Genomic DNA, 27,663 nt, shown 5'->3' with positions numbered 1-27,663 from the left:
TAGAATAAATATTTAGTTGGAGCTAGTTTATCCACTTATATCCTTTGGAAAGTAAATAGTACTTAGTACTTATCTCAGCCAAAGACCCAGGGAGTCAGACCCGACATGTTTCACACGTCCTGGTGTTTTATCAAGGGTCTCCCTGCAAAAATAAAATAAAAAGAGCTGCTACATACAATTGTGTACTGCCCTTAATAGATAAGATATTATAACTTATAAATATATCCACAACAATCGCTCACCAAGGGTGCCGCTGTCATCCGACTCCTGTAGTTATGAGAATAAGATGGCGGCGGCGTCCTTCGGACTAAATTTAAATAGTCTCATTTTCAATGCAAACTCCGCCCCCTGCTGTTCAATTGGTCCCAGCAAGAAATTGAGACTATTTAAATTTAGTCCGAAGGACGCCGCCGCCATCTTATTCTCATAACTACAGGAGTCGGATGACAGCGGCACCCTTGGTGAGCGATTGTTGTGGATATATTTATAAGTTATAATATCTTATCTATTAAGGGCAGTACACAATTGTATGTAGCAGCTCTTCTTATTTTATTTTTGCAGGGAGACCCTTGATAAAACACCAGGACGTGTGAAACATGTCGGGTCTGACTCCCTGGGTCTTTGGCTGAGATAAGTACTAAGTACTATTTACTTTCCAAAGGATATAAGTGGATAAACTAGCTCCAACTAAATATTTATTCTATGATAAATTAAATAAAAAAGTAAAGAAAAGTAAAGAAAAAATAACTTATATAAAACTTGTTTCAAAAATTGACAGCCAATGATGAAGCACCACAATATGCTTCCCGCGATATGAAACACTTTAAGCGGTGGAGTGGTGGGGCTGAGGCGTCTTTTTGAAAAGGAAAGAGAGCTTTATGTACATCCAGACAATTACTATTTTCACCTCTATTGTTGACAGTTTTTCTTCTTGATCACCATGGAAGATCACGTCGGGTTCTGGTACACTGGATGTGTCCTCGCTTGTGAAGACTGACGAGAAGAATTTGTTTAACCTGTCGGCTACCTCTTTTTTCTCCTTTATCACTCCCTTTTTGTCTCCATTATCCAACGGTCCTACTTCCTCCCTCGCCGGTTTCTTCCCCTTAACATATCTGAAGAATGATTTGAAGTTTTTTGCCTCCCTGGCCAGCCTCTCTTCGTATCCTCTTTTCACTCTCCTAACCACATGATGACATTCTCTTTGGCGTTTCCTGTGTTCATTCCAATTTTCCCCAGTTTGGTCCTTTTCCATTTCCAGAATGATTTTTTCTTGTCTCCTATCGCTTTCTTCACCTTATTGTTTATCCATGCGGGGTCTTTTGTTCAGTTTTTTTTTTTGCATCTTTTTCTAAATCTGGGGATGTACATATGTTGTGCTTCTTGCACTGTGCCCTTGAATAGAGACCAGGCTTGCTCTACAGTTTCTGTTTTCCTTGAGCTGTTTCTGAGTTTTTTCCTTACCATTGCTCTCATAGCATCATAGTTCCCTTTCTTGAAGTTGAACGTTGTCACTGTGATTCTCTTCCCTTTTGCTGTACCTACTCCTAATTTGTACTGGATTATGTTGTGATCGCTGTTTCCTAGTGGTCCTACTACTTCCACTTCTTTTGCAGGTCCCCCTATTCCGTTGAGGATTAGGTCAAGAGTGGCATTTCCTCTTGTTGGTTCCTTGACAAGCTGATCCATAAAGCAGTCCCTCACAGCCTCTAAGAATTCTGTTTCCCTCGCACAGTTTGAGTTTCCAATATTCCAGTTTATTCCAGGGTAGTTAAAATCTCCCATTACTGTCACGTTCCTGTTGTTGCCTTCCCGCCTCAATTCTGCTGCCAGATCTTTGTCGTTTGCTTCCGTTTGTCCAGGTGGACGATAGTATAGACCCAATCTTATGTCAAGGCCACTTTTTCCCGGTAATTTAACCCATAATGACACCAATCCTTCCGCCTTTGGTTCTATATCCACTCCGGACGAGGGAATGGTGTCTTTTATGTATAGTGCTATTCCTCCACCCTTCTTGTGGGTCCTGTCTCTTCTATAGAGTTTGTACCCTGGCAGTACTACGTCCCATTGGTTATCCTCGTTCCACCATGTTTCCATGATTCCAATGATGTCTAGGTCTTCTTTTTTGGCTATGGCTTCTAATTCTCCCATTTTGGACTTTAGGCTCCTTGCATTTGCGTACAAGCAATTTAAGTCCCGGTCTTTTCTTTTCTCTGCTGGTTTTACATGTGTTTTGCTCCTCTTACCATCCCCTATTTGGGCTTCCAGTCCCTCATTTCTGTTCTTTTATTCCTCATTTTTTGGTGAATCTTTTTCGTCTGCAACCTGATTTCCTGATCTCTCCTGTTCCTCTAATTTTATCTGTTTGCCCTTCTTGTTGGTCAACAGTTTCTGTTGTTCGTCTCTTGCTTGTTCCCAGCATTTTCCCGCTCAGTATCTTCTTTGGATACTCTTGTCCGAACTGTCGACGTCAGGTCGACTATCGGCTTTCCCCTTCTTCTCAGTTTAAAGCCTGCTCAATTCCTCTATTGACGTTGTTTGCTAGCAGTCTCGTTCCTGCCTTGCTCAGGTGTAGTCCGTCCCTCCTGAAGAGCTTGTTCTTCCCCAAAAAAGTTGTCCAGTTCCTTACAAAAAGGAATCTTTCTTCTTCGCACCATCTCCTCAACCATGCGTTTATTGCTTGTAGCTCGGTCTGCCTCTTCACGTCTGCCCTCGGTACTGGCAGAATCTCTGAGAATGCTATCTTCTGTGTCCTCAGCTTCAGTTTCCTTCCTAGGATCTTGAACTGTTCAGTTAGTGTAGTCCTGCTGTAATTTCTCCTGTTGACATCATTTGTTCACACGTGGATTATCACTGCCTTCTCTTCTGTTTCTGCGCCATCCAGGATCCTCTCAATTCTGTCGGTGATGTCCTTCGTTCTTGCTCCTGGGAGACAGGTCACTAGCTGATCTTCTCTCCCTCCTGCTACGTGACTGTCCACTTCTCTCAGGATTGAGTCTCCCACGACGACTGCAGATTTCCCCTTCTTCAGCTTCCTCATTGGTCTCAAGTCTGTATCCTCGGTGTGGTTCAGTACTTCTCTTCCGGGGTACCCGACAGTCTTCGCCCTCTCTGCTTGCTCGAATCTTCCATGTGGTCCTTCATCCTCGGCATCTGTTGGTTCCTGTCTTCCATCTGTTGGCCCCTGTCCTCCATCTTGTGTAGACGTAGCTTCCTCGCTCCAGCGCTGCTGATGATCCTGCTCTTCTACCTGCTTGTAGGCCTCCTCGATGAATCTTTCGAGCTCCCTTACTTGCTCCACGATGTGGCTTTCTCTTGCGGGGTCTTCAGTTGTCTTGAAAGGTGCTTCCGAGATGTGGAGCCCTTCCAGCTCTTGAACCCTGCACTGCAGTCGACCAACTTCCTTCTTCAGGCTTTCCAGTTCCTGACACCGACTGCATATGCATGCCTACCTTCCCGAGGGAAGGTAGTCATACATATGACACTCCGTGCAGTACACTGGGAAGCTCCTCCAGGTTCCTGCTGCTTCCATTTCTCTTTCTTCGCAGTCCACTAGATGCTCTCTCCCTTGTCTTATGTCTTTATGTGGGCTGGCGCTGTGCTTTCTCCTGTGCTTGGCTCTTTCCTGTCTACTTCTTCTGCCGCTTTTTGTCTTGGTGGGTCTGTTATCCTCCCTTGAGCCTCTTTCTTGTCCCCGGAGCCTGCTGCTTCTTTATCCTTTCCTGTCTTGTGTGTGTCTTATTGTGTGTTTTCTTCTTGTGCGTGCGCTCTCCTTACATGCGTGCTCGCTTCTTCCTTAACTGGTGTTCTGGAGTCCTTGGCTGTCTTTGCTCGACCCTTCTCAAGGCCCTTCGCAAAGGCGCTCTCGCTAAGGCGAGCGCCTTTGCCGCTCGCCTTCGCCGCGCGCCAAACGGCCGCGTGCCGTTGGCTCCCTTCCTGTTAAGGCGGAGTCGGGGCGATGACGCTGATGACATGAAGGGGGTGGGCGGAGCTTCCTCTCGCCGCTACCCGCTCCTCTCTGCCGCCGCTAACTCTTTTAAAAACTCTTCCGGCTTCTCTCACCGGCTGCTCTCTCCTGCCTCCGCTGCTTCTGCTCCTCTCCACGCGGCTGCTACAGTGGCCTTCGCACCCTGGCTCCCTTCCTGTTAAGGGGGAGTTGGGGCGATGACGCTGATGACGTGGAGGGGGTGGGCGGAGCTTCCTCTCGCCGCTACCCGCTCCTCTCTGCCACTGCTAACTCTTTTAAAAACTCTTCCGGCTTTTCTCACCGGCTGCTCTCTCCTGCCCTCGCTGCTTCAGCTCCTCTCCGTGCGGCTGCTTGACTATTTTGCATGGGGTTTTACTCATTTGCATGGCAGGATCAGATTGGATCGCAGATTGATAGGACTGTAGTTTAGTGAATCGGGTCAGGGAATGGAAGATTTAGTGAATCTAGCCCTAAGTGCTGGAAGTTGAAGTGGTGCAGGAGAACACATGGACTAATAATTCTGAAAGACTGCTTAAAGGGTTTTTTTTGTATGCTGTGCCTGCTGAAGGACTTATATTTTTGTGGAGCATTCTGACACTTATGAGTTTTCTTTTGCCTGTTTTCTCTTGTTTCATGAACTGCTTATGTTTGTAACCAAGCTGAATATTTTTGGTTTCCTTTTCACATGAATAAATTTTGGCAGTCTCCTGGTTGTCCAGTGTTGTCTCTCTAGCCTCCCAAAAATTCCTGTGTGTCTCACAGTGGCCCACAGAAGCAAAATTCCTGTCACAGGTAGCTCATAGCCCATTGCTCTGAAGGTGCCTATGACAATATTAAATAAAGAAAAGCAAATGAGCATGAAATGGCAGACTAATAATATACAGTACAAAGTGAATTAAGCAAAAAGCCTGCTTTAGAAGATAAGCAAGCCCAGCAACAAGAGGATGTCAGCACATTGTTCACAAATCCTCCACAACCTGAAACAGAGACAAAAGTTAAAAGACTTTGCAAGCCTAATTCCAAAGCCCTAGAAAATAACTATGCCAATCAAGAAAGATACCTGGTCATAGGTCATACCTCAACTGCAATCCAGTTATCAAAACCATAGGTGCCAGCTCTGTGGGTGCCCAAGCACCTCCAATATTTTTGGGACCAGCGCTAGCTTGCAGTAAGGGCATCTCTTCCCCTTTCCTTCTACCTCCTTCCCTTTCCCTTCCCTTCCCTTCCTGCAGTGGCGTACCAAGGTGGGGGAGGGTTGGCTAGTCCATCCCAGGGGCAGCCCATAAGGGGGTGCACTGAGGGCTGGCATCATGAACTTCTTTCAGCATCAGCAGCATTCACAACTCACTGCTCTTGCTGGCTTTGGGCCTTCCTCTCTGTTGGGTCCTACCTACTTTCTGTTTCCATAAAGGCAGGACCCAGCAAAGAGGAAGGCCTGAAGCCGGCAAGAGCAGTGAGTGGTGAATGTTGTGCTGCTGACTAGGAAGGGGTGACAAAGAGAGGGAAGGAGGGGGGGCAGAGGGGGAGAGAATTGCTGCACCTAACTGGGGAGAGGGAGACCAAGGAAGGGAGAGGAGAGGATGGGAAGGAGGGAGAGGAAGAGAGGGAAAGGAAAGGAAATGCCATACTATAGAGGTGGAGGGAGAGACGCCAGGGCATGGAGGGAAGGGAAGGAGAGGAGATGCCAGAACATGGGGGAGAGAGAGATGGAAGGGAAGAAGAGGAGAGATGCTGGGGTATGGAGGGAAATAAAGGAAGGAGACAAAGAAGCCAGACTGCGGAGTGGAGTGGGATAGGAAGGAAGGAAAGAAGGAAAAGTAGAGAGATGCCAGAGCATAGGGGAGGGGTGGAGACAGAGAGAGCAAAATGGAGAGGGAGTGAAGCTGAAATGAACCATGTACAAAAGAGAGAAGGGGCACAGGATAGACAGTTTATGGAAGGGACATAAAAAGAGGGAAGATGCCATATGGAAGGGGAGAGGATGGACATACAGAGATAGAGGGCATACAGTGAATGGAAGGAGCAGAGAAAGAGGGCAGGGCTGGATGAAAGGGTCAGATACATGGAAGGGAGAGAGAGGACAGACACTGGATAGAAAGAAGAGAGTGAAGAGAAGATTAAAGTAGAAACAACAAAAGGTAGAAAAAATGATATTGTTACTTTAGAATAAAATAGTAATTGTATTGATAAACGATTATAAACAGAAAACGGGAATAAGGTAATCTTTTAAATACATTTTTCACTAACTTTTGGAGTCCAAATCCCCTTCCTCAAGTCAGGACAGGATACCATAGTAGCAGTACACTGTACTGACCTGAAGAAGGAGGTTTTGACCTCTGAAAGCTAATTGAAAAATGGATTAGTCCAATAAAATAGTATTTTCTTATTTTCCATTTTTATTTTATTTCTGTTTGTTATTTGGTAAAGTGGTAATTGTTATTTGTCAGTTTTTGTTAAATTTACATTTGCTATCTTTAGATTTTGTACAGTATTAGGGGCCATGTTTCACAGAATGTAGAGTCTGGCTTCTTGGCAATTCAGTTTAACTTTTGCTAAATATTTCTATTTTTAGTTTGTGATTACTTATTCTATACTGAGAAAGGTGTATCTGTTCTGTATGTATGAAAAGGGCATTATTTTCTGTTAGCATTGACTTTGCAGGATTTATCTGTATTAATCTGTATTACAATGGGTATATTGATGATCCTAGTGCTCACTACAATGTGTAAGATACTGCCTTTTCCTAGGTATAATCTTGTTGTGTGACTCATGGATTATTACTAAATATATATATTACTGTATATATAGAGGAGGGGGGTGTAATATGCTAGCCTCATGTGGCAAGCTAGCCTGTACACTCAGGAAAGGTTAGGACAAAACACCAGTTCTTAAAACACTTTTTATTGTTTTAGTTTGCATCATACTTTACAAACAGTTAACTTGGCTTACCTCAGCCAAGCTGTATAGGCATCAGTCCTTTTCCCACAGCTCTGCCCTCAGCTAATAGCTAAGGGAAAACCAGGAGTTCACCTCTCTCATTCAAGGACCTCTCTGAACTATTCCTAGGCTCAAGCATATATTCTCCTCACTGCCTGAGGACTGCCCCTATAATTCAGCAGGACTGTTGAGCCAAGTGCATTCTGGGAGCTGTAGTTTCTGCATTACTGGGAGAATTCCTGACTCTTTTACATATCCTCCTCCTCAGCTCAAACCTAATAGGTTGAGCACCTGTTTCTACTCAGGGATTATCCTGAAAAAGCTGATGGGTACTCACTGTATAGGCACCCAGTGTTTCCACCCACTCAAGGAATCTCCAAGACTGTCCCTGGACTCTCATCACATACACACCAACTTTCACCCTCCACTCTACACACATACTTATATTAGTAAGCACTGTAGCCATTTGGCCCTGTCACGCCAATGACCTGGCATTTTGGACTCTGGAATATCCATGCTGTTCCTGGGAATCACCTCCTTAGTCACCAGGCCTTCCCAAGCTTTCTACTGTCTTTGTTACAGACTCGGATGTCTGATCTCCATGTCTTGTACCATCAAGGCTCCTGATGCACCCATTTCTTCTTTTTCCTGTAGTCCAGAGTAGTCATCAGGATACTGGTCATTACTTTCTGGGTTCCCTCTCTCACTGGATAGTCTCAGGTCAATGCCTTTTTCGGATTCTGCTGTACTTGACCTTTGGCCAATCAGGCCTTAGATTAAGTGGGGATGGGCGGACCCGCTATGCCTAAAGCCTGATTGGTCCAGGCTTCTAGAGCCTGGGCCAATCAGGCCTTAGACTTCGGCGGGATGGGCCGGGAAGGGGCGGGCCCGCATCATTTCGACCAGGCGTGCCTGCCGGCTGTACGGGCAAGACCCATCTGGCCGTAAGAACAAGTTAGTTTGGTGGGGTGGAGGTTTGGGGGTTGTTAGCGCCGGAGGGGGAGAGGGTGCGTCTTCGGGCAGGAGGGTTTGGGCACCCTTCCTGCCAGCGATCGAACAGGCATCGGCCCGCTATACTTATAGTGGCAGAGAGATACCGGTTGAGAGAGATAAGGGAAGCTTTAACACCTTTAGATTTAAACAATGAAAGCACATATCCTGCTCGTCCACCCACTCCCCTCTCTTGTCCAACCCCCTTTTCCTATATTGGTTACACTGACCCTTGTTCAAAAAAAAGGTATAAAGCTGGATGTAAACTAATAAAAGATTAGGCAATCTCTTTGGGACTTCTGTGAATCCTTCTTTCCTAATGAAATTGCCTCCGGATATCCGATCCGGGGACAGAGTGTATGCAGGGCAGTTTCGGGACCAAGAAACGGACTCGGTTCGTTTTTATCAGTATACTTGGATTTTGGTTTAGGACTATGGTAACCTCTTATAATCAAATTACAGTCCTTTCCTGCTTTAATTTTAGCCTTCTCTTCACCCTTTTTCTCAGAATCTACAGGTTTCGCTTTCCTCAAAGCAGATCTAGCATGTTTTATTCTTTCCTCAGATTTGGGATTCAATCCTCTCCTTGAACTCGATCCAGTTTCTCCCAAGGTACTGTATTTCCACACATATAGGCCAACCCCTTGTATAGACCACAAAAAATGCATATACGAGTTTAAAAACTGGTAGATAAGCCACCCCATTGTTTTAGCCACAGCTTATCTACCAGTAACTGGGGCAGCCTATACAATGTTTAAAAATCATCGCCCTCCCCTCCCTCGCTCCCCTTATCTCCCTCGCTGGCAGCAGCATCCTTGAATCTTGCCGCCAGCATTGCAGAACAGGAGCGATCTTTGCGTCTGTAGGCCGGCCCCGCGCTGCTTCCTGTATGGCTTTGCCGTCAGTTCTCACGAAGAAATATCCTGCAGAATGTAGGAATTGAAAGCCTACTTTGCTGATGATACAAAGTTGATCAAAGTTGTTAAATTGCAAGAGGGTTATGAAAAATTGCAAAAGGACCTTGTGAGATTGGAAGACTGGGCATCAAAATGACAGATGACATTTAATGCAAGCAAGTGCAAAATGATGCATGAAGGAAAGAGGAACCTGAACTATAGTTATATGATGCTGGGTTCTGTATTAGGAATCAAGGCCCAGGAAAATGATCTAGGTATTGTGGTTGAGGATATGTTGAAATCCTCAGCTCAATGTGTGGCAGCTGCTAAGAAAGCAAATAGAATGTTAGGAATTATCAGGAAAGGAATGGAAAGCAAAGATGAAAATGTTATAATGCCCTTGTATTGCTCTATAGTACAGCCGCACCTTGAATATTATGTGCAGTTCTGGTTGCCATATCTCAAAAAAGATAGGCATCGGAACGGGGGGACCACAAGGACCGTCGCCTCCCCCAAATTTGCCACTTTCATCATCCCTTCTGGTCCAAAGGTGCAGTGAGCAGGAGAGAACTTTCCGGTTCCTCTTCCGCTGCTAATCCAACCGGTCGCGGCTGGTTTCTTCTGCTGCTGAGCGGCAATGAAGGGGATTCGGTACTACTAAAGGACAGCCAAAGTCACCAGTGATCCTGACACCAGCTGTGCTTCTCACACAGAAAACCAACTCCAGTCCTGCTCCACACAGAGATTTTAAAGGTGGTAATATTTGCAAACACCAGTGGAAGAAAGTACAGCATCTCACTGATGTTTTCTAGAAGTGTCCAACCAAAAAAGAAGTGGCAAGATGACCATCTGAACCTGCGTGAAGGGGATCTAGTACTACTAAAGGACAGCCAAACTCAATGTAACAGTTGGTCTCTGGGCCTCATCACCAAAACCTTCCCAAGTGAGGACGATAATGTTTGCAAGCTGGAGATTAAGACAGTACACCAACGAACAGCCAAGACCTTCACCCAACCAGTCACTGAAGTGATCCTCCTCCATTGAGAAGAAACCTGAGATGAGGATATCATGGACCGTTGTCCATTCCAGAGACTCAGAGACTCTCTTTTCCCCCTCTCTCTCTTTTATGTGTTTGTCTGTGTTGTCAGTCTCTCATTTCAGCAGAAAAGTCAAGACAAACCAGAAGTCATAAAGTTCCAGCTACAGTGATTATGGACTTTGAATGGACCATATATGGTTTATTACATAACAATAGGCAGGAAGTGTTATGCCTCCAGTTGCCTTATCCTGGTTGTGACAGGGTTCCCAGATATGCTTTATGTGATTCAGTAGTTTCACATAACTTTATTACTGTAGCTACTTCTTGCCAAGATATGTGAGCTAAGTATTGTGGGAAATGTAATCTTATTTATGCTGCAGTCACTCCTGCTTGTCTGTAAAAGCTTATCTGCCAGTGGTCTTTCTCTTAAGACTATCTTCCTTTCTTTTCTCAGCTAAATTTGAATCCTTTGTCTCATGTCTTACTTCTTAGTAATTTCTATACCTTTGCCCTAACAAGATCAGCAAGGTGTGACCTCCTTCTGCTACCCGGTGCTAAGCTCTGTTCTTATAGGGATCTCTCTTGCACCCTCTCCCTCCCCCTGCCTTGGGTGCTGCTCTCTGTCCCTTTGTTCGGGATATCACTTATGCCTCTGTCAGCCATCAGCCACATGGCTGAAAACCCCTTGATTATAAGACTGCCTATTCATCGCATGCATAAATCTGACCTCGTGCAATGTTAATTCTGCATTTATTCCCTGGCATCTGGAATTTCTCGCTGCTCTGCTTTCTTCATCCGTCTCTGAAAATAATAGGCACCAGAAGAGCTACAACTTTTTCAATCATAGCACCCCAGCTATGGAATAAGTTACCAATTTATCTGCGTGGTGAAACTTCTTTAGAAAAATTTAAAAGCACATTAAAAAGCCACCTATATAAAGATCAGTGGTCTCAAACTCAAACCCTTTGTGGGGCCACATTTTGGATTTGTAGGTACTTGAAGGGCCTCAGAAAAAATAGTTAATGTCTTATTAAAGAAATGACAATTTTGCATGAGGTAAAACTCTTTATAGTTTATAAAACTTTCCTTTAACAATTAAAAGGAAAGATATATAAACTATAAAGTTTTACCTTATGCAAAATTGTCATTTCTTTAATAAGACAACTATTTTTTCTGTGGCCCTCCAAGTACTCTATTTTTTCTGCAGCCCTCACATTTAAAGTTGAATATCTTTTCTTTCTCAAAACTGACACATTTCAATCACTATATTGAAAATAAAATAATTTTCCCTACCTTTGTTGTCTGGTGACTTTATTTTTCTGTACTTTCAACTATGTTTCCAGGGCCTTCTTGTCCATTGACTGTTTTTCTCTCCATCTTCACGTTCTGCCTTGCATCCATCTTTGTCATTAACTTAATGTTCAATTTTTCTGCTTTCTTTTCAAAATCTACTTTTCCATGTCTTCCCTTCCCTTCCTATCTCTCTATTCTTCCGTCCTATTTCCATGGTCTGGCATATCTTTCCTTCCTTTCTCTCCCTCCCTCCTTCCTTCCTTTCCCCTGGTCTGGCATCTATCTCCTTCCCTTCCCCCATGCCCTGGCATCTCTCCCTCCCCCTCCATGGTCTGATATCTCCTTTCCTTCCCTCCCTCCCATGAACTTGGCTTCTCTTGTTCCTCTCCTCTCCCTTCTCCTTCCTTCCCTCTCTTTCCCCAATTGGGTGCAGCAGCAACAGAAGCAGCATTTCCCTTCCCCCTTTCCTGTGCAGCAGAAGCATTTCTCTTCCCCTTTCTCTCCCCCTCCCTTTCCCTGTGCAGCAGCAGCATTTCCCTTCCCCCTTTCCTGTGCAGGAGAGGCATTTCTCTTCCCCTTCCCCTCCCTATCCCTTTCCCTGTACAGCAGCAGCATTTCCCTAGGGTCCCCCTTTCCTTTGCAGCAGAAGCATTTCTCTTTCCCCTCCCCTTCCGTTCCCTTCCTTGTGGAGCAGCAGCGTGTCTGGCTGGCTCAGTTGATCTTTCCGTTCAAAGCCGCAGGTGGCAGCTCCTCACGAGATCCGTGCCTGCGTCTGAAGCCTTTCTGATGTTGTGACATCAGAGAGGCTTCCGATGCAGGAGTGGATAGCACGAGAAGCCGCCAACCCGCAGCTTTGAATGGAACGATGGACTGAGCCAGCCAGGCACGCTGCTGCTCCAAAAGGAAGGGAAGGGGGAAGAGAAATGCTGTCTTGATCGCGTCCAGACCGCGGGCCGCAAAATAGACCTGGAGAGCCGCATGCGGCCCGTGGGCCGTGTGTTTGAGACCGCTGACAAAGATGCATTCGAGTCATAAACAGGATAACTCTTTTATCAACACTCTCAGGTTCAAATACTTAAATCTAACCAGATCTATATATAGGTCACAACTTCTCCCTTTCACTTTTAGACCTTGCTTTATTTGTAAAACATTTTCAATTACCCTCCTGATGTTGTGTTCCTTAAATGTTCTCTTACTTTCTTTAACAATTGTAGTTCACTCCTTTTTCCCTATGTATCACTAATTAATTGTGTATATCGATTGTATGTTTACCTGTTTAAATTGATTTGTTTTGTCCTCCCCCCAAAATTTTTTATTGTTACATGCATTGAAAATATTTGATATTGCGTTTATATCAAAATTTTAATAAACTTGAAACTTCTCCAAACCTTTTCCTATTTTTCTACATCACATTGTAACCAAGAAACCTGTATCTAAAGGCATGTATATTTTTTTCAATAAAACATAATTCAGAAGATTATAAGGATTTTGCATGTGTGTTAGCATGTTAACAGTTAAACTTCCTGATAAGTACATCCTTATGTCGGGGGACATGTGTGTATAAGATCAGTAAAAGGCTCAGTTATGTGAACAGATAAAAGCTTTTCACTATACCTTTCTAGAGAGTCCAGATTGTGTATGTGTGTGAGTACAAGTTTACTGGAAAACCCAGCCAGGAATCCTATATTGATCTTATGTTTACCTTTTAGCTTGACATCATTTTGTTAAGACCCCATTTACACATGTAAAACAGCAGTATACATAAGATAGTGGTTTATATAATTACTTTTGTGAAAGGCAATTTTACAAACTAGATGCTAGCATGTATACACTCATATACCTAATATCGCCTATGATGTTCAGTCTCAACATTTTGCTTTGAAGAATAGATGTTTTTTCATAAAAATTTGTTCAAAGTTTGAATGTTTTCATGATATTATTGATTTTGTGACCTAATGAAGTTGATGTGATCCCAAAGGGATTATCAATATGAATAGCTCCTGAGGATTTACTTATGAAGGTCATTGAATATCAATATTGATTGATTTTGAGACTTCTTTGGGGTATATTTGTAATGAGAAGTGTTGTACTTTCTAGATTTCTATTTAAATATTTTTTGTGCCTTTCAAGTGTCAGTGACAATGTTTAAAAATACTAGCATATATGCCTGTGTGTGTGCATTACCTTTCACATTTGTATATGCTAGTATACCTCAAAATAAATGTTATTCTGCAAATATGGAAGTATTTTGCATAGCTTGCATTTAGAGGAGATGTACATATGAATAAAGCATGGGAGGAGCATAGGTGTGGTGCCATAGTAAAAACATGGTAACATGGTGACGGGATAATTGCGCGCCAGACACTAGCACGCCGACAATCCAGCGCTGACAATTCAGCGCAAGAATGAAGCGCACCGCTGAAAGCCGCCGAAAAACTTATTATAGAAAAAACGGAACTTTTCCTGAAAAAAATCAGATAACATTCCATTTTCTCTGCAATGTGGTGGGTTGCATCCCCCACACCCTCCCCCAACGGCAGCGCAAACACTTTGCATTAAATTGGGGTGTTCCCCCCACACACCCCGTCGGAGCTCTTTAATAATAATTTTTTCGGCGGCGCACTTCTTTCTTGCGCTGAATTGTCAGCGCTGGATTGTCGGTGCGCTGGTGTCTTGCGCAGCACTGACTATGAACTGGTAACATAGTAAATGACGGCAGATAAAGACCTGAATGGTCCATCCAATCTGCCTAAACATACAGAGGCAGTCAAAAAATCACTGTAGGGGTAATAAACTCAACTAGTTCGCTGTTGAGTGACTAAAGGTACAACTATAAATCTAGAAGAAAGTCACTCCAATGAGGTCAATAATGAATTCAGCCCAAATTTAAATTGTTTGCATATCTAGTAGAACAATTTAAATTTGGGTTGAATTCATTTTTGACCTTAATGGAGTGACTTTCTTCTAGATTTATAAACATACAGCATAATCAAAATATATGTCTAAGTCCGTTTTGGGTCTAAGTTGCTAGTCGCCTAAAGTCGGTAGTGTCCAAAGTAGAGAATGACACGGGGAAAAAATCTGTCCCCGTCACTGCCCCATCTCCGGCCCACCATCCTCTGCACTGCCCGGTCACCGCCATTCCTTTCACCGCCCAATCACCGTCACCGCCATCCCTTTCACCACCCCGTCACCGCCACTGCCATCCCATTCACCGCCCCTTCACCGTCCCCGCAGCATCCATATAAGCCTTAGTACTGTAATATTTAGCTTATTCCTTTCTTATAAATCAAAGTTCTGGCTGCTGAACTAGAGAAAGAGATGTTCAGCTGGCAGCTACCTTTGTTGTCTGGTTTCTGCTTTCCACATCTTCTCATTCAATTCCTTCCATCCACTGTGTGTCTTCTCTCTGCGTCTTCCATTTGCTGTTACTGTGCCTCTCCCTTCACCCCCCCCCCCCAATTGGTCTAGCACCCATCTTCTTCCCTCCGCTCCCCCATAGTCTGGCATCTGTCTTCTTCCCTTCCAGCATCTTCTCCCCACTCTGTCTTCCACATTTCCCTTCACCCTCCTTCAATATCTGTTCTATTCCTTTCCACCACCACTCTTCCCTCCCTCCTTTACCATCTGTTCCTTTCTACCACCCTTCAGTTCCTCTCGTGTGGCCTATCTATCTACCTTCCTCACCTTGAACCTTCTTTGGTATTAGTGGGATAAATAAATTGAAGGAGATATCATCCACAGCTAAGACCAGGGCTAGTTGATGAGGAGCAGATAGGGAGAAAGCACCCGGGGTTGTGAAGGAAGGTTTAGGATGTCATTATCTAAGGAAGTTTACTTGCAAATGAGCCCCAGAAAGCAGAATGAACCCTCTACTTCCTGTGCCAGCATTTCCTTCACCAGCCCAAGCTCAAAGGAGCTTCTTGAGCTCCCTCCGGAGTTTTCACCTATTGAAAACCCATCATTTCCCCCCACTCTCTACTTCCTAACACTGATTTCTCATGCCTAGTCTTGCCAGCACAGAAGGATGGGGCCAAAAGCCTCACCTTGAATTGGACTTGAGAGCAAGAAAGCGGGGTGAGGCTGCTCCTTGGCCAACCAGCCCTCTTTCTTCTCGGTTGCACTTTGCCGCAACTGAACACGACTCTGCTGCCAGAAGCGTCGACGACGATGAGCAGCCCGGCTTTCGTCGACTCGTCCTCTCCTCTCCTTTTGGCCGGCGCAGGGCCTTTGCTGGGGGCCGCGTCCGGCTCCTCTTTCGAGGCGCCCTCGTGCAGGTACATTATGTCGGCAATGTGGTTCAAGAAGAGCCTGAAGCGAGGGCTGTGGTGCTGCTGCATGAGCCGGGCATAGGCATTCTTCTGGGGAGGGGGCGGCGGATCCATGGGGGAGAGGCGCCCGTCACTCTCACACCAATGAGGCCATTTTCCTCGGGGCGCTTGACCTGAACCCGTAGGCCTCCCGGGCCGAAACCTGCCCATCACTGGCTGCTCAGTGTTCAATCTTCTGCTCTGCTCAACTTCCTGTTTCCGGTTGTGTCAGAGCAGAAGATTGAACACTGAGCAGCCGCGTGTGCGCAGCTCTTTGAAAGCGTGCAGGTTGCCGAAAAGAAAAACCTGCAAACTAAGGTGAGGTGAATGGAGGGAGCTGGCTAAGATCCATCGGGCGGGCCGGGGCTGCGGAGACCGCGCGATCCTTGATATCTCACTGCGGAGACAAGACCATTCACCGCTCCACGGGGTGGTGAATGGCCTTGTCCCCGTCCCTGTAGCGACTGCTATTTTTCTTTCCCCGTTTCGGCGGGTTACCCATGGCTAAACGCGGCTAGCCGCGGGTAACCGCCACCATGTCATTCTCTAGTCCAAAGTCCATTCTCAAAAAATACATCCAAAATATTTTTTTGGGGAGAATCATCTAATTATATGTCCAGCCGTTTGATCACCCAGACTGCTAAGTTGTCTATCTTTATACCTCATTCTCGTCCAAAATGTCATCTAAGTCAAAAATGCCCAGAACAAAACATTTTGGACATGGGAGGGGCCAGTAGTGATGGACTGGACACTCAGACATAGCAACACAGTAGTGGGGCACCTTACAGGGCACTGCTGCAAACTTCACAAAAAGGGTGCCAGATAAACATCTCACCACAACTCCCTTATAGGTCATGATGAGCCCCCCAAAACCTACTAGAACCACCTATCTACAACCCCAATAGCCCCAGAATACTTAAGCCACCTCTGTGCTGCTCTACTAGGTTTTTCTATGCCAGGTGCTGATGTTCTGAAGGCAGGTATGTACGTTTTTATTCTGATATTTATGGTGTTGTGGGGGGATCAGTGATCACTGGGGCAGTGTGTGTGTTTGGGGGGGGGGGGTCTGTACTTTGTGTCTGCAGTGGTTTTCTGGTCATTTTGGATTCCTTCTGGGCACTTAGATCTGTTTTTACATCGCCTAAGTCACAACGTACAAGTCCTGTCTAGGCAGTCTCATTAAACTTTTGGTTAAACTTGCAGTTCGACTAAGTGTAGCTCAGCCCACATCCTGCCCTCACTACTCCTAAAACGCCTCTTTCAGCTCTGGGCGTACAGCAGCACTGAAGAGGCCTAAGGTGTTTTTAAATATGTCTAACACCCGTTTCGGTTATTGGCACTTGGATGACTTATTTTATTAATTGTCCAAGTGCCAATTTAGGCAGGATTTTAGATGTATTTCCGTTTCAATTATGAGCCCCACACTCTCTTAATGATTTAATTTAAATTGTTCTTTTTCTTAGATGTTTCTGGGCCATAAACCCAGGTACTGTGCATAAGTTCCATCTACTGGAGTCTCCGTCACAGAATTGCCCCTATAATGGTTATATTCATAAGAACATAAGCATCGCCTCTGCTGAGTCAGACCATGGGTCCATCATGCCCAGCAGTCCACTTCTGCAGCGTCCCCCCCAGGTCCATGACCTGTAAGTGATCTTTTACCTAAAACATTTTATTCCCTAATCATATAATATCCTGTATAGTAACCCTCTAACTATACACTTCAATCCCCTTTTCCTTCAGGAAATCATCCAATCCCATTTTGAAACCCCAAATCATACTCTGCTCTACCACCTCCTCAGCTAATATATTTATAGTTGAGTGGTTTAATTTGGGGCAGCCATATTTGTTTCTCTACACACTTAAATGGTAACTTACAGAATACTATAAATTATGTACATTCCTATTCATGACCCTATCATATGTAGACCCCCAACTTATACCAGGTCCATGGCTAGGGTAAGTAGAGGCGCCTAAATGATAGGTATATAGAAAGTAGTTAATTTTAATGTTTAGATAATTTCTTAAAAGAAAAGCCCAAAAGCCATTATCAAGCTGGAAATATCCACTGCTTATTCCTAGGATAAACAGCATAAAATCTGTTTTAGTTTTAGGAATCTTGCAGATAGTTGTGACCTGGGTTGGCCACTGTTGGAAACAGGATAATTGGGCTTGATGGACCTTGGGTCTTTCGCACTATGGTAACTCTTATGCTTTTATGTGATACCGGGCTATACTAATATTCTGTAATAGATCCTAGGCGCCTAAGGGCTAGATTCACAAACCTTACCAATCATGTACCAATAGTCTTGCGATTGTTTCCCAACCCGATTCATTAAACAACTGTGCAATTAATCTCCAATCTAATTCGATCTGCACATGCAAATGAGGGAAAATTGCATGCATAAGTAGAAAGCCCTCGATTCACTAAGCAGAAGAAGGAACACTGATTGGGCTGGCTGATCCAAAGTGAAGTGACTGCTGAGGACTAGTCGCTTCACTTCCTTACCAACTCTCGTACCCTCTTCTGCCCTTTAAAACCATCGGCTCGCAATGCACTTTTTTGTAGAATATATAAAAAAGGAATTCTTCCGTGGTTTTAGCCTATGCCAATGCCCCCTCCCACGCTGAAGCCCAATGCCCAACATTGCTTCTGAATTATGGCAGGAGGGGTTCCCACTCCCTCCTGCCATTGGTCCCACTCCTGAATTCCCTCCCCCCAAAAAAACAAATGGCAGGAGTAGCCTAAGGAAGTCCCTAATTGGCTGCTCCCTAAGGAAGTCCCTGATTGGCTCAGGTGCCTCAGGCCCCTCCCAAGGGAAGAGCCTGAGGCGCCTGAGCCAATCAGGGCCTTAGGCCCCTCCCAGTGCATCACATGATTCACTGGGGCGGGGCCTAAGACCTCAGACATGTCGCAGAAGGCATTGGAGCAGGAGGGACTGAGCACCCCTCCAGCTCCATTTCAGGTACAGGGAGAGGGATAGGGAGGGAACTGGAAATGGGGAGGGGGCGTCCGGTGGGTGGCAGGAGGGAGCCTGCATCCCTCCTGCTGTTTTTTGGGGGGAAGTCTGGAGTGGGACCGATGGCAGGAGGGAGTGAGAGCCCCTACTGCCACAATTCAGAAGCGGCAGCATTGGCATCGGGTATTTGGAGGGGCACTTTTTTTGATTCAGGGAGGGAGGGGGTAAGGGGCACTTGTCGGGAGGGGGTGGGGGTCTCCGATTAAATACATTTTTAAAAAGCCGCCAGAAGCCCTGACCGCAGTGACAGGAGGCTGCTTCTCCTGTCACTACTGTCAGGGCTCTGTCCCTACTCAATCGGTTTGAGTTGGGAGTTTGCATAAAAAAGATAGTGAAAAAATCGGCCAGGAATCGGCCAACAGTGATTGACTCCAAAATCTACTTAATTTTTCTAAACCACACTAGTGGTTTTAGTGCCGGGAGCCGAGCTGAATGACCCTCGCTGCTCTCGACTCTCATAAGAACTCTATGAGCGTCGGGAGCAACGCAGGCCAGTCAGCACGGATCATCGCGCTAAAACAGCTAGCGCGGTTTAGTAGAAGAGGGAGTATGTTTCAAATACAGTTATAATGAAAGAACGACTACTCAACTAATTACCCTCTCCCCAAACCCCCCTAACCATTCCCTCTCCCAAGACTGTATTTAAAAAAAAATTTAAGATCTACTCAATAAAACATGACTTTGAGCAGTAGGTGTCAATGTATTTAAAAAATGTTGCCAAATCATGAGAAATAGTCTACCTTGCTTCATTTCCTAATCAGAAACAGATATAACTTCCATAAATACAAGATGCAACATACGAGCTCTCCATTGACCATAAGTCGGATCTACAGATTTTATCCATAAATAAAGAATAGTTTTTAAGCTCATAAGAATAATTCTTTTCAAAAAACCTTTATAACCTTTAGTAAATCTGGGCCTCAGTTCTGTTATAGAATAGACTTATACCACCCACCCTCGGAGTGCCTAAATGGAAGTACCTGGTCACAAAATTGCCCCATAATGGTTATATTCAGCTGCTATATCTATAGTTGAGTGATTTAATTTGGAGTAGCCATATTTGTTTCTCTGGTCAATACAGCTGATTCAAGGCTGGATTTTTTCAGCTGGTGGAACTTGAGGATCCCAGCCAGCTACATTAATGAAGTGCCCAAGTATTGTCTTGGTGCTAGCATTTTTCTGGAACACTGAGTGTTGATTGTAGCAGAAAACACTGAGAGTGAATCCCCTTCCAGCTTCCCTCTGCTAATATCACAGTAGCCAGTAACTTTTAGGCATGTTTGTTTTATCCAATATATGAGGTGTGATAAAAAAAAAAAAATACAGTGAATGCTGCTGCTGAGCCCGATCCAACAGAAAGACAGGGATCTTCAATACAGGAAGCAGTGAATCAATGTGTGACAAGTTTCAGCTTGTTTGGTGCAGTCAGTCATTTATGTGCTACAGTTGAGAAAAGGTGTGTTTTAAAGTGTGCCAAAAAAAGTGCTAAGGAAACACACAAAAATGTTAAAATTAGTTTATGGTGATGCTGCAGTGACCATGAAGACGTTTACATGTGGTTCGAGCTATTTTGTAATGGTTGTGAAACAGTTAAAGATGAGGAGAGATAGCGATGTCCTTCAGCATCAAAAACTCAAGAGAATGTTGAAAGAGTAAACAATTAACTATTAGGGAAATTTCTGAGGATCTGAACATCCCTTATGGCTCCTTTCAAAACACTTTAACAACAGATTTGAACATGAGAAATTAATGGTTTCATTCTCCATCATGACCATGCTCCGTGTCACACATTGCTTCTAGTATAGCAATTTCTGTCAAATATGAGTAAAAACATTATGGTGTGTCCTCATCCACCTTATTCACTGGCTCTGGCACTGTGCGACTTCTAGTTCTTCCCCCAATTCAAAATGACCTTGAAAGGTAAACATTTTGAATTGATTCATGACATCAACTAAAGTGAGAAGAATTATGGGATACTTATGTTCGAAGCGAGGGGCAGCATTTTGAGGGGGGATTAATGGCAAAGTGTATTTAACTGTAATTATTTTATTTATTTAAACATTCACCATATTTTTGTTATATAATTAATCATTTTTATTGAACATGAGAAAATACAAATAATATGAAGAGTGGATATACAAATACTGTATATATAATTATATATATAAATAAACAATCAATAATAAATTGAAACAATAATAAATTGAAACAAACCCATTGATCACCACCCACCCACCCAGCTTCCCGATTAAATAAGCATATGAATATAAGAATTAAAAATAAATAAAAATATATTTATGATTATATGTAGAACTACCTATCTATTCTTCCAGGACTACATATTTAATTAAAAATTTAAAAAAAAAAAAAAAATATATATATATAAATTAATTAAGGTCTACATAACAAAACACGACTGCGAGCAGCTGGAGTTTCTAAGAATGGTTTCCAAATACAGTGGTACCTCGGTTTACGAGTACACCGGTTTGCGAGTGTTTTGCAAGATGAACAAAACATTCGTAAAATCGGCGCCTCGGAAACCGAGCGTGCCTCGATTTACAAGTGCCCCCGTGTTCCAGCACCCCTCGCTCGCGTTGCTCCCCCCCCCACCCGCCGTGATCCGGCATCCCCCAGGCACCCACTCACCCACCCGATCACATTCCTTACCCCCATTTGGCACTGACATCGACACCAATGCACAGGACATGCCGGTGCCGGTGCCCGAAGATCTGCCATCTTCTTTGCGCTGGGCCTTGAGCATCTGAAACATGTGCACTGCCCTATACACCCCCAAAACCCCTTTTTACTGGCATATAAGTGGCTCCTGCAGCCGTTAGGGCTATTGGGGTGGTAGATAAGTGGGTCTAGGGGATTCTGGAGGTGGTTTGGGGGGCTCACTGTCACCTATAAGGGAGCTGTAGTGAGCAGAAGCCATGGCACCCTTTTTGTGAAGTTCACAGCAGTTCCCTGTAAGGTACCTCACTGTTTAGGTGGCATGTCTGGGTGTGCAGTCCATCACTTTGCAGACCCCTCCAACGTCCAACAGGGCTTGTTCTAGGCGTTTTGGACTTGGACGGAAGGTTGGATAGAAATGTGGTATAAAGATAGATGATTTAGTGGCTTGGATGATCAGATCAGCAGGACATATAATTAGACAATTTTCGAAAGTAAAAACAAGTTGGACGTATCTTTCGAAAATGTGTCTTTGGCTCTTTTTAACTTTAGATGACTTGCGAGATGGACGTAAACGGACTTAGACATCCCTTTCGATTATGCCCCTCCATGTCTATTTCTTGACGACGAATATAGGAAAGTAATTTAGAACACTTAATTACCAAATTTATTCCTGAAACATTCTAAAATGCTACTCGCAGCGATGAAAAAGATTTAACTACCATCATCCCAAACGAAAGATATAGTTTGTAATAAAATAAAAACATCTAGGGACCCAGCCCTTCCCCCATACATACTAGCATCTCAGTCATGAAAGTAAAAAATGTAGAAGTACAGTGGTGCCTCGCACAGCGAACGCCTCGCACAGCGAACGCTGCGCACAACGAACTTTATGTCTTGATTCATACAACGGACTTCGTTTCACACAACGAAGTCCGGGGTTCCTGCGGGGTTGGATCGCAGCGGGGTTGGTCGAGCCGCGAGGGTAGTCTCCTTCTCCTTACCTGCCCTGTCGCAGCACACAGCCGAACGGAAATCTTCCCGATGTCAGCGCTGACGTCGGAGGGAGGGCTTAAGCAAAGCCCTCCCTTCCTCCGACGTCAGCGCTGACATCAGGAAGACTTCCGTTCGGCTGTGTGCGGCTGCGGCAGGGCAGGTAGGAAGAAGGCAATGGCGAACGAAAGAGGGGGGAGGGGGCGGTCCGCCCCGAAGAATGTGCACAGCTGGTCAGGTCCCCCGATCGACCGACAACAGGCCCGGCCGACAAACCTCCCTGCCCTGTAGCCGCGAATCTAAATTACCTCTTACAGCAGCTTCAATAATCCAGCTGCTGTAAGAAGGTAATTTAGATTCGCGGCTACAGGACAGGGAGATTTGTCCGACCGGGCCTGTTCTGTTGTCGGTCGGGTGCAAAAGCGCCACAAAGGTGGAGGCAGGGAGGGAGGAAAGGTGGAGTGGAGAAGAAAAGACGCTTAAGGGGGGAGAAGGCCGCTGAAAGCACATGTTGGAGCAGGGGATGAGAGGGAGGGAGAGAAGGGGAAATATTGGACAAGGGCAGAAGGGATGCTAAATCATAGGGTGACAGGCAGAGAGAACAACAGGAAAAAGAGTGGAAGCAATCTTGAACCCTGAGGGTGAGGGCAGAGAGAGGTGGTGAGATGATTGATCATGGGGAGAGGGACAAAAGGGAATAGAGATGGGATAGGAAGATAGTGGAAGTAAAAGGACAGGGAGATGTATGTTTTTAGATGTATCTAAATAAAAATAATAACAAAAAATTTATCTTTTTTATGTCATCTTAGCATATTTTATGCTGCAGAACGAATTATTTTTTTTTACATGTATTCCTATGGGAAAACGCGTTTCACATAACGAACGTTTCACATAACAAACTTGCTCCTGGAACCAATTAAGTTCGTTGTGTGAGGCACCACTGTACAACAAAACAGATTCCAAAAAATAAGGGAAAATAAATCAGAAAACAAAAGAATATTTAAAAAAATTAAAATTAAAATACATATAATTAACCCAACCCAGTAACATACAGTCCTGGAAGCCCACCCAACCTTCCCCAATACGTAACCCTTCTCTTTCCCAACTTTCCTCCCTCCCCACATTTCCCAATATATATCTGATTTCCTTACCAATTAAATAGGAAATCAGTGAGTTCAAGACAGAAAGATGAAACCTGCCCCTAGATCTCAACTGACCAAATAAATAAATAATAGATTAATAACCCAAGTTTCTCAGTTAGATAAATATAAAAAAGTATATAGAGAAAAAATTAAGTGACCTAATAAACATAGGATTCAATAAATAAATAAAGATAAAGATATAATAAACATTTTAATGTCTAATTAAATAAATAAATATTCAATGCCCTACATAAATAAGTAGTTGCATATGTAACTAATATACTAGATAGATAATGGAATGAATAAATATGTATATAAGTACATAAATATGTAAATAAGCATAAAATTAAATAAGTATAGTATAAATAGATATGATATGTAAACAAACAATTAGATTCTTAAATGCTTGAATAAATAAATTGGCAGATAGGTAAAATTAAATGAATTTAATAAATTGATAAAAGCAAATAAATAAATAAATATAAATATATATATATATATATATATATATATATATATATATATATTGTCACAAGCCCGAGCCCAAGGCCGGCCTTGTGCCAGGGAAGAATGATAAAAAACCTCCCCTGAAACTAGTCAGGGCTAACCATGTTGTCCCTGTTAGGCAAGAACAAGAACAGGAAGCACAGGCTGTGTTCAGACCTAATGCAGAACACAGCCTGGTGAAAACTGGTAGGGCCCCTTTAAATCCTCCATTTTGTGGAAAGCTGGCTAAGCAGGGGAAAAGGCAACCACAGCTGAAAGAAGTTCAGCCCCGGAGTAGGGCTGGGCGTGGTACAGCAGCTTGGCAGCATTTAGAGAGCTGGCTGACCAAGAGGAGAGGAGACAGAGGAGAAGCTCTCAGGTGGAAGGAGCCTCCAGGTCCCCCTGAGACAAGGGACATTGAAATGCTGGACACAGAACCAGAAGATACATCCCTACTAAATCCTGAAGGTGAAGCTATGGATTGCAGCACTTTACCAGAGGTGGGACTATTTGAAGAAATGGAAATTAATTAAGTTGGAATTGTGTTTTTTTTTTTTAAGTTTTTGTTGAATGTTTCCATTTCTATTGAGCATAAGGATTTTTCCTAAAGGCTGCCAATTAATGGAATGTATGCTAGCCCAAGGTGTGCTTGTATGAGAAGTTTTTTTTTCTTGCTTACCAAGAGGGCTGCTGTGGAAGGAACTTCAGCAAGTTCTTTTCAGAAAATGTGAATATCCTGGAAGTTTGAGACAGGATTTACACAGTACCATGGTGAATAATTTTCAGGTTTTTTTTTCTTTTCTATTGATAACAAAGAACCCTTTAACAAATCTGCCAATCTTTGTTACTGCATTTAATAAGGCAGTGCTGCACAGTGCAGTGCACCATGCATAGTTGGCCTATTGACCAATAAGACTCTGGTAGAGTCAAGGACTATCAAGAAACTCTGTTACACCTGGGACATTGATAAAGAACTTTGAGACAGATATCCAGACCAGGCTGGTTACTATCATATTATGTTGTTCTTCATAATTTTGCCAAAGACCTTTGGAATACATTTTCTGTTGATGCATTTTTTTTGGACTTGCCAGTTGAACAATAAATTTGATTTTTGTTATTTCATTACTTACCTGTGTGAGGCCATCCTGTTTATACACATAGGATAAGTTTATTCACAACAGGGACTTCCTCCCTCTTGGTGAAACACGCTGGGGAGAATATTTTAAGCGTGGGCCGGTTACAGCAAGCATTGAGGGCCGGCCACGCTACAATATATATATATATATATATATATATAGATATACAGTGGAACCTTGGTTTACGAGCATAATTCATTCCAGAAGCATGCTCGTAAACCAAAATACTCGTATATTAAAGCAAGTTTCCCCATAGGAACTAAGGGAAACTTGCTTGATACATTCCTACCCCCCACCCCCCGAGGCCAGCGGTGCTGCTCCAACCCCCCCGAGAACTGGCATCGCTTCCCCCCGCTCACACAGGCCCCCCTGTGTGAACTGGCACCCCCCCCCCCCCCGCTCGAACAACTTCAAACTTACCCCACGTCTGGCACCGGCACGCAGCCCACAGGACGTGCCGGTGCCGCTTGAAGAAGTTCCTGCCTCTGCTGGGCCTTGAGCATGCATCTGTGCATGCTCAAGGCCATCTAGTTCTCCCTCTCGCCGAGATCTCCGAGAATCTCGGCGAGAGGGAGAACTAGATGGCCTTGAGCATGTGCAGATGCATGCTCAAGGCCAAGCAGAGGCAGGAACGTCTTCAAGCAGCATCGGCACGTCCTGTGGGCTGCGAGTCGGTGCCAGACGGGGGTAAGTTTGAAGTTGTTAGGGCGGGGAGTGCCTTTTTACGTGGGGGGGTGCCAGTTCATGCGGGGGAGGTGGCCTGTGTGAGCGGAGGGGGAGCGATGCCGGTTATCGGGGGGGCGCTCGCAAATCGAGTCAACACTCGGTTTGCGAGACAAGATTTGCGAGAATGTTTTGCTCGTCTTGCAAAACACTCGCAAACCGGGTTACTCGCAAACCGAGGTTTGACTGTATATATATATATATATATATATATATATATATATATATATATACACATATAATTAGATGAAAGTAAATAATTTTAAACTGATGGATAAACAACAATTCAAGTATTATAATAGAAACTTAGAGCTTGAAAACAATTCCCATATAAATTGCCCAACTACCGCATCCATATAATTAATAAAGTCTGAACTATTGCTAAGCATATCAGTGCACAGAGGACTATTGTTATCAAAGTTTCTAGCAATGCCAAATGCCCAAATGTACAGACAAGAAAAAAGCAATATCAGGATATCAGTCACTTGCACAGATAAGAATTTGCAACAAAGTCAATATATATAAGTTCAGTTTCAAGCTAGGCAGTAAAGTTTCTCAATTCTTCAGCTCAGCTTGTAAATTGTAAGAGACAGCGAGGCACAGTTTAAAATCATGTGGAAAATTCAAACAGATAAAGCTATGATGGATGGAGAGAAAATCTCCAAATAGTTAAGAAGTTTCTATCAGTACAAATCTCACAACAGTCATACAGACTGCTGATTGTTTGGGCTGTTTGTATCTAAATCCAAAGTCAGAACAGAGGAATCACTGTAGGAATGCAGGACTCTCCATATTTTTTTTAAATCATACCTCCTAGCTCAGTAATCACTTCACATTTTTAAGAACAAGAGGATTTAATTTCAAGTGAAACCAGTCAAATTGAGCCTCTTACCTTGCAATGGGTAAACAGCAGGCCAAGTTCATATCCTGGTGAAAGATCACTTCAGACTCCACAGCTGTGTTGCATTGCCCCAGGACAGAGGGTTTTTTTTCAAGATCTGTAAACTAGCACAATCCTTTAAAACAGTAGCTGCCTCAGAACTGGATATCCTCACTCTGACATGATGAATTCTCTCTTTTTTAGACAGAAGCATTTTCACTTTGTGTTGAGTCCGTTTAAATTTCCTGTAAGCTTATACAATTTTGCTTCCTGTTCCTGTTCCAGCTGCATTTCATCATCTTTCTTCCAAGAATTAGACACTCCCTATAGTCTGTTTCTTAAACGTATTGCCTAGGGCAAGAGAATGATAAGGGATAACCTATTGTACATTTAAGTGTTTAAGTACAGTTACATATTAACATATACATATTTTTATTTTCTTCCATTTTACACCATTTTTCCAGTGACAGCTCTGAGCAGTTTACAGCATAGCAATACAGATGCATTGTTAAATTATTGATAATCATAGCAAGAAAATTAAACATACTGAGCCTGGTATTCAAAACAATTTAAACATCCAGAAACGTCTCTTGGCTAAATGACAATATTCAGTGGCATGTAACCAGGCAGTGCTGCTGAAAATTGCTGCTAAATAGCCAAACCCTAACCAGTGAGGTTAGGGGCAGGATGGGGGAAGAGAATGGGCAGAGCATAGCCCTAGTTAGTTAGCAGTAATATTCAGACCGCTAACTAGTTAGGAAAGCACATTGGACCCGATACTAAAACCACAGGAAGCAGACTGGCTACTTCCTGCGGTTGGTGGTGATCCCGCATTTTCAATGAACTTCCGAAAAGGGAATTACGAAGGGTTGAGACTCATGGTGGGGAAGAAGATTAAGAAGAGGATAAGCACTGTAAAAAACGCTAGAGCAAACGTGGTCCCTTTTTAAGGACACAGTCACCGAGGCACAAAATCTATATATATCGCATATCAACAAAGGATCCAAGAGGAAAAAGAACAAAGAACCGGCATGGCTCACTGGAGAGGTGAAGGAAGCAATCAGAGACAAAAAAACTTCATTTAAGGAATGGAAAAGGTCAAAAACAGATGAAAACTGGAATAAGCACAAACAACATCAACGCAGGTGCCATAAGGCAGTAAAAGGGCCAAAAGAGAC

At 43.8% G+C, this 27,663-nt stretch overlaps 1 protein-coding gene across 2 annotated transcripts in view; it reads right to left on the bottom strand.

The window, feature by feature from the left end:
- Window positions 1-26,746, bottom strand: part of NLRC4 (NLR family CARD domain containing 4) — a 204,789-nt gene extending 178,043 nt beyond the window's left edge. For both annotated transcript variants that reach the window (XM_033937920.1, XM_033937919.1), the window contains exon 1: window positions 26,498-26,746. The gene's annotated coding sequence lies outside the window, so the exon portion shown is untranslated. The remainder of the gene's footprint in view (window positions 1-26,497) is intronic.
- Between the last annotated feature and the right edge of the window lie 917 nt (window positions 26,747-27,663).

This window comes from Geotrypetes seraphini, chromosome 3 (assembly GCF_902459505.1).
Source record: "Geotrypetes seraphini chromosome 3, aGeoSer1.1, whole genome shotgun sequence".
Classification (NCBI taxonomy): Eukaryota; Metazoa; Chordata; class Amphibia; order Gymnophiona; family Dermophiidae; genus Geotrypetes; species Geotrypetes seraphini.
This window is presented reverse-complemented; position numbering and strand designations above follow the sequence as displayed.